This window comes from Grammomys surdaster, unplaced genomic scaffold (assembly GCF_004785775.1).
Source record: "Grammomys surdaster isolate TR1022 unplaced genomic scaffold, NIH_TR_1.0 591, whole genome shotgun sequence".
NCBI classification, from domain to species: Eukaryota; Metazoa; Chordata; class Mammalia; order Rodentia; family Muridae; genus Grammomys; species Grammomys surdaster.
The window spans coordinates 212,681-221,119 of NW_021605010.1; positions in this window are offsets into that span (position 1 = coordinate 212,681).

Consider the following 8,439-nt stretch of genomic DNA (forward strand, 5'->3'; position numbering starts at 1 on the left):
TCTATCTATCTATCTATCTATCTATCTATCTATCTATCTATCTATCTATCAATCATCTATATATCTATTGAGACAGAGTCTCTCTATGTAGTCCTTGCTGTCCTAGAACTCACTATGTAAAGATCAGGCAGACCTTGAACTCAGAGATCTTCCTACCTCTGCCTCACTTGAATTAATCAGGAATCTGTGTGTCCAAATGCTGAAGGTCCTTGACCCCAACTGGTTTTTGATCAATCAATCAAGAACCAACTGCCAATGGCTGGGTGGAGAGAGAAGGAATTTCATGATCAAAGGTGTGTGCCACCATGCCTGCCTGCATAAGTCCTTTAAAAAGGTTCAGAGAAAGTGTTAGATTGTACTCTATTTCTTGGGACCATGTGTGCTTACAGGAGCTCAGCTCAAGTTCCCTCCCTCCCTCTCTCCCTCCCCCCTTCCCTGCCTCCCTCTCTCCATCCCTCCCTCTTAAGCTTCCACCTACAAATCTATAACAGACGTCTAAAACCCACTTTCTTTGGTCCATGAATTTCATTCTCTGAATCTGAGAGATGAGAACCATAAAGCCTGGCTCAAGACACCTTAGTGGCTGGCTGTTGGGTTTCCTGGATTCTGGCTTCCTAAGAAGAGAAGGACTCCACCATTCTCTACGATACCCTGATATTCCAACAATCATGAGACTTGAAAGATATTGAAGGACAGGAAACTGGTAAGAGAATTTCAGTGCTTGGAGAGATTGGCTCAGTAGTTAAGAGGACTTGCTGCTCTGCCAGAGGACCGGGTTCAATTCCCAACACCCACATCAGGTGGCTCCCACCATTTATAACTCTAGCTCTGAGGGATCCCACCCCTATGGCCTCCAAGGGCACCTATCCTCATATGTACATGTCTACATGCACACACACACACACACACACACACACACTGACACATAATTAGAAATGATGAAAATCTTTAAAAAGGCAACAATTTCAGAGTTTATATCAGACCTGAAGATGAATTCTGAGGAAGCTAATGGCCACGTCTCCATTCCCACCCACCCTTCTCTGTCAGGCTCCTCCTCTATCATGGTCTGCTTCCTTCTTCTCCTCTTCCTCTTCCTCCCCCTCCTTCTCCTCCTCCTAATTTTTTTTCTTTTGAGACAGGATCTCTCTGTGGAGCTCAGTATGCAGAGCTTGAACTCATGAGATATCCTCTCTCTACCTCCCAAGTGCTGGGATTGAAGGTATATACCATCATGCCCAGGAACAATATTCTGTATCAAAAGACAATATTGTTATGACCTCTATACTCCCTGGGCCAAAGATTGAGCTGGAAACTGGTGGATGGCTCAGCAGGTGAAAAAGCCCTTGTCACATAGGCCTGGGCACCTGGGTTTGATCCTTTTAACTCAGGGTGAATGTAGTGAACCTGCTCCCCAAAGCCTCCCCCCAATACACAGATATACACATAAACACACACATACACATATACACACATACCCCACATACTCCGTATACACGTACACACCCCATATGCATATCCATGCCACACACATATACACACATACACAGATACACACAGACACACACACATGCACACATATATACATACACACAACACACATACACACAATATATCATACACACATATACACACATACACATTCATACACATATGCACATACACATATGCACATACATACATGTACACACACAAAAATAATGCAATTTAAAACATTTTTAAAGTCACCTGGAAAGTTTGTGGATTTCCTGCACAAACATATTGACACACACACACACACACACACATACATACACACACACAAATAGCACAAATAAAAAAAAATTTAAAGAATGACCTGGAAACTTTGATTGTGGGATTTCCTGCATACTCACATACACACAATACACCGCAGACACATACACACATACACATTCACACACATACACACACCACACACATACATACACACACAAATAACACAAATGAAATTTTTAAAAAATGACTTTGATTACAGGATTTCCTGATCCATTCAAGGAACCTTTGGGATTTGCTAAAGAATTCCAGGTCATGTTATTGACCGATGAACCAGGGTTTTCTGACATATCAATTAATCATATTAGCTATATTAATTAATTATTGGCTTCAGGAAGCCAGGGGGGGGATGGTTTTGCTTGCTAGATAGAAAAAGCACCTTGAGGTCTGCATAGATGTGCTGGGCCTCATAGTACACATCTGGAATCCTAGCACATGGGAGGTGAAGGCAGGCACATTATGAGTTCAGGGTCACAGTCAGGTACATGATAGGTTCCAGGCCAGCCTGGGCTGTATGAGACCTTGTCTCAAAGAGCCAGAGAGGGGCCAGTGAGATGACTCAGTGGGTGTGCCAGTCACTTTTCTATTGTGGTGACAAAGAACTATGACCACGGTAACATGGAAGGAGGGGTTTGTTGGGGGCTTGTGTTCCAGAAGTAAGAGTTGGTCACCATCGTGGTGGGCAGAGTGGCAGACACGGAGGCTCGAGCAGTGGCTGAGCACTCACATCTGGAATGGGATACATGAAACAGAGAGAGCAGAGTAGAAATATGCATGGATTTTGATACCTCGAAGACCCCCAGTGACACACTCTCTCCAGCAAGATCACACTTCCTAAGTCTGGCCGGACAGTGCTACCACCTGGACTCCAAGAATTCAAATACCTGAGACTTATGGGCGGGATATCTCATTCAAACCACAACAGGACATAAAAGGTGCTTGCTGCCAAGCCCGAGGACCTGAGGTTGAGCCCTGGGACCCACGTGGTAGAAGAAGAGAAGTAACTCTTACAAATTGTCCTCTGACCGCCACATGGATGCTATGGCATGTGCCCCATCCTCCCTATTAAATAAAAGTGAAATTTAAAATAAGACAGAGCTTGAGGCAGGGGCTGGGGGAGACAAAGGATTGTGAGTTCAAGGCCAGCTTGAGCTGCACATAGGCATTTAAGCCACACAAAATAAAAGACTCTAAGAAGGTGCTGATGGGGCTGGAGAGATGGGCCAGTGGTTAAGAACACTGGATGCTCTTCCAGAGGTCCAAGTTCAATTCCCAGCACCCACAGGAGGCCGGCAACCATCTGTAATTGTAGGTCCTATGGGATCCAGTGCCCTCTTCTGATATGTATGCCGGCAGACAAAACACCCATGTGTATTAGTATGTAAGCAGAGAGGGCCAGATGAATTTTTTGTATTTGGGGTGTTGGGGTGGAGTGGGAAGAGAAAACACTAGCTAGCAGAAGGTGAGGGAGGAAATGAGCCACCCTGGGAACAAAGGTCGCAAGTTAAGAAGAGTAGTGGGCGGACCTAGACAAAGTTCGTGTTTCCCTGTGAGTCAGTTCTACTCTAGAGTCCCTGTTTTTCTCCCCCCCTCACTCTCTCCCTCTGCCCCTCCTCCTCATTTCTTCCTCTGCCCCTCTCCAAAGCTTCGATTTCTTTCTGTGACAGCTGGATGGTAAAATAACCTCCGGGAGTGTGTGTGTGTGTGTTTGTCTTATTTTGTGTGTCTCTGTATGCACATACATATAGTGAAAGTGGATGTTCTCTTGTTAATTCTGTCTCTGTGTGCGGCTGTGATGGGGATTGCACACGTGAGGTGGGTATACTTCCATTGGCTGTGCTCATAGCCCTCCTTTTACTTTGATTTTTTTGTTTGTTTGTTTGTTTGTTTTCGAGACAGGGTTTCTCTGTGTAGCCCTGGCTGTCCTGGAACTCACTCTGTAGACCAGGCTGGCCTCGAACTCAGAAATCCGCCTGCCTCTGCCTCCCAATCCTTTTACTTTGAGACAGAGACTCACCAAATTTGTCAGACTGGCTTGAACTCTGTAGTCCAGGCTATGATCCTCCTGCCCCAGCCTCCAGAATAGCTTGATTTCTAGTCCTGTTCCAGCAAATCTAGCACTCCCTCTCTCCCCTCCCTCTCCTGGCTTCATCTCCCTCCCCCCCCTTCTTTCCTCTTCTTCTTCTTCTTCCTCCTCCTCTTCTTCCTCCTCCTCCTTCTTGATTTATTTATTTTATGTATATGAGCACACTGTTACTGTCTTCAGACACACCAGAAGAGGGCACCAGATCCCATTACAGATGGTTGTGAGCCACCATGTGGTTGCTGGGAATTGAACTCAGGACCTCTGGAAGAACAGTCAGTGTTCTTAACCACTGAGCCATCTCTCCAGCCCCCTTTCCTTGCTTCTTGAGAATGGGTTTCCTTATATAGCCCAGGCTGGCTTGGAACTTACTATGTGACAGAGACTTACCATGAGCTCTTCCTGTCTCAGCCTCTGGAATGCTCAGGTTAAAGGTGTAGGTATCAAAGTGCTAAAACTAGATCCATCTTTACAAAGATAAGTGGGCCTTGGGGAAAACCTCTACTTGCACTTGACAATCCCTGATTGTTTCCAGTCAGTATGCCAAAAATGTCATACTGTAAAGTGTGGGCCTGAGTCCAATATACAGCTTCATCCATCCCTCTTCCCACGGTGATAGCTAAAGTTATGTTTTAAGTTTAAATCACTGTGATTAAGAGATTTATAAAACAAAAAAATGTCTCTAACATGTGAGCCCCAAAGGCAAGCAACTTCCTGGAATGCTGGAGGCTGTTGTTCATGTACAATAATAAACCGTGTGTTTTCACTTCTGTAAACAGCTTTGGTTGCACTAACTGCACAGGATGTGCTTGATCACATGTAGGGAGGAAGTAGGTACACAGGCAGGAAGTATATATCAGGATGTATCCTTTCCCCTCATCGAACGAAAGCAGGAAGTACATAGTCTTGTGGGTTTTGCCTTTAAGAGCCTTTGACTAATGTAATTTGCTTCCACATTCTGGGAATTCAGGTATGGAGCTGGCCACTATCCATTGTTCTGTTCAATATTTAATGAAGCTTGTTCAAATTTGAGCTCAGAGTTGTGGTTGTGGTCTTAGTCTCACCTGGGGAGCTGGAAAGATGATGGCTCAGTGGTTAAGAGCATTGACTGTTCTTCCAGAGGTCCTGAGTTCAATTCCCAGCAACCACATGGTGGCTCAGAGCCATCTGTAATGGATCTGATGCCCTCTTCTGATGTGTCTGAAGAGAGCAATAGTGTACTCACATACATAAAATAAATAAATAAATTTAAAAAAATTCAAACTCAGGACAAACCGCTGAGGTGCCTACTTAACATATCAAAGTAGACCTGACATCCAGGTTCTCCCAGCATCCCTCACTCTCTACCTGTTACAGGCTAGCCTAAGTAATAGTCATTTTAAAAAATGTTACCTTAAATATGATTACAGTCCGAGAGACGGCTCAGTGGGTAAAGTGCTTGAGGTGAAAGCCTGGGGCCTGCCAGCATGTGAAAACTTGGTGGTGCTTTTGTAACCCCAGAGCTGGGTGGGGGAGTCTGGGAGCAGAGACCGGTGGATCATGGAGTTTCATGGCCAGTATAGCTGAAAATCAGGGCTCCAGTGTTAATGGGAGATCCTGTCTCAAAAGATCAGGTGGGTGATGGAGGAAGACATGTGATACTGCGCTCTGCACACACATGTACGTACACACGCACACGCAGGCAGGCACACACAGCAAAAGAAAAATTAGAGACGAGAACGGGTGTTAAATAAAAACTACGGCGGGTATTACTTCGAACTAGCTTCCTGTACTGTATCCTGATACTGTACTGTAGACTGCAAATCAAAACAGAGTCACTCCTGCTAAGTTCCGTGTTGCCAAATTGAAACTTGAGTGGTCATGTGACCTTCCAGGAAACAAGTCAACCTTAGATAACCAGTGTCAGGTGCTGGAGTCATGTTTTTTCCTGCTTTTTTGGTTTTTGTTTTTAACAGCCCAAAATGCCCATCAGGGGACACAGGCGGATAATGGAGTATTGTTCAGCTCTTATTCATTTATTTGTGTTTAATTTTTATTTATTTTATATGTTTGGCTGTTTTGTCTGCATGTATGTCTTTATTGTATGCATACCCGATCCCCAAGGAACCCAGTAGAGGTTGGTTCCTCTGGGACTGTATTAACCGAGAGCTGTGAGCCTCCTTATGAGTGTTAGGGATTAAAGCAGGGTCCTCTGCAAAGAGCAGTCTGTGCTCCTAACCTCTGAGCTGCCTCTCCAGTCCTTAGTTCTAACATGAATAAGGTATTCTGATGTTACTTTCCTATTCTACCTCTCAATTCCCATCTTACAGAGAAAGGGGTTTTGAGCAGGGCTCAGGGCAATGCTAATTGTAGGGTAAGTCTGAGGTAGGGAGATCTGTTAAGGCCAGCCTGGGCTACAACAGTGAGTTCATGGTCAGGCTGAACAAGTTAGTGAGAACCTGTCTCCGTGTAACAGTAAAAAGAAGCCTGGGATGTAGTATTGGCAGAAGAGAGAGCTTGCCTAACGTGTTCAAGAACCTGAGCTTGATTCCCAGGATGATAGCAAGAACTCATAATTAGTTCACTGGTACACATAAACTGTTTTGGTTTAATGAAATGGTGTGTAATTTCTAGAGTTACCTATAAAGGTTTCATATATATGCTTGCTTCCTTCTCTCTCTCTCTCTCTCTCTCTCTCTCTCTCTCTTTCTCTCTCTCTCTCTTTCTTTCTTTCGACAGGGTCTCTCACTGGAGAGCCCTGGCTGGCACAGAGGTCTTCTGCCTGCCTCTGTCCCCCAGATGCTGATATTAAAAGTGTAAGCCAATGTGTCTGGCTTTCAATTAAGATTTTTACATGTGAGACTGAAAGTGTATGTCAGTGATAAAGTGCTTGCCTGATAGACAAAATCCTTGGGTTGTATTTCTTATAAATACTGCAAGGGGAAGGGCAAGAGAGAAGCCAGAGACGGTGGAGGAGTGGAGAGGAAACAAGTCTGAGTCCCTGTACCTACATGGATGCTCACGATGGTCTGTTTGTTTGTTTGTTTGTTTTACATCTTGATCAAAGCTCCTGCCTCCCCACCTTTTGATTTCAGTTCCAATGGAGTCAGTATCCTCTTTTACTCTTATAGCACATGGTACACATACACACACACACACACACACACACAGAGAGAGAGAGAGAGAGAGAGAGAGAGAGAGAGAGAGAGAGAGAGAGAGAGAGAGGAAAAAAAAACCCGGGGTGATGGTCTAGGTGTCTGGGAAGCTGACCAAGGACTAGAGAATCTTCTGACTTTGCTTTGTGGCCTCTCATCTAGTATCTAATTTCTCAGTCTCTTTTCTCTAAGCCTGTTTTAGGTTGATCTTTCTTAAAAAGGATATATAGAACTACAGTTATTACTGAACATATTATTTGTATGCCGACAGTCAAAACAAATGGTGTCAAAATACCCTCTTTTATGGTGTTACCTGTCTTAATTGGAAATTTTTTTTTGTCTCTCTAAGTCTCTATGCAGACTTTAGTTTCTTATTTAAATTTTGTATTTATTTTTAAGTTTATACAAACTTGAGACAGGAGATTCTTGACCTAAACATTACAGTGTCATGTCTGGATTGAAACAAGCTATGAGGGCAGAGAAGTCAACATTTCAATAACACAAAGATAACCTTTACACAGTTCACAAAAACATGCCTACACAGGACAGCCTAGGCTACAATATTTACAGAAATCTTCCTTTGCAGGCTCAATAGTTTGCCACACATTTGGAACCTATTCTTGTGTGCATGTGTGTGTGCATGTGTCCATATGTGTGCTGCCTGTGTGTGTGTGTGCATGCACACGCTCAAGTATGTGCATGTGTGCAGGTATAAGTGTGCATGCATGCATCCATGTGTGTGTATCTGTGTGCGAATGTGTATGCATATGTCTCTGAGTGTGTGTGTGTTTGTATGTGTGATATGCCTGTCATGCTGAACTGTGTGTAGGATCAAGCTCAGATATTGATCCTTGCCTTCCACAGCGTTTAAGACTGGGTCTCTGTTGTTTTTGTCTTGTCTGCTTCCAGATGTCCTTTTTGTCTCCCCATCTTGTCCTAGTGCCAGATTAGGGATGTACTTCACAGCTCTATGTGGGTTCAGTGATTTTGACCCCTGACCTTATACTTGCAAGGCAGGGGTTTTACCACATAAGGTGTCTCCCCAGCTCCCACACCCTATTCTTTTGCAACTTTGGTTTTTGCATTTGTCTTTATCCATGAGGGTGGTTCTGCCTCACTTGTTTTTAACTTCTGGGAGGTGTTTCACAAAGTGACTTTGACATATGTCTCCCTCTGTTGCCCCCAGAGACATAGCTGAGCTCTGATCGTTTCCAGGCCTTTCCTTTTAAAATCAGTTCTGCATCTTTTTCTGGGTTGAGAATTGAATTTTGGATGCCTGAGTCAAAGGAAGTCTGTTTTCTTCTGCATCCTCCTCTCTTTGATCTGCCCTCTGAGCCCTTCTCTGTGGGTCCAGTTCCCTCCTGAGTTGACTTCCAGGCCTCTCCTGAAGCCCCTCTATTCTCAGCCAGATGTGCTGGGTTATTTGTCGAG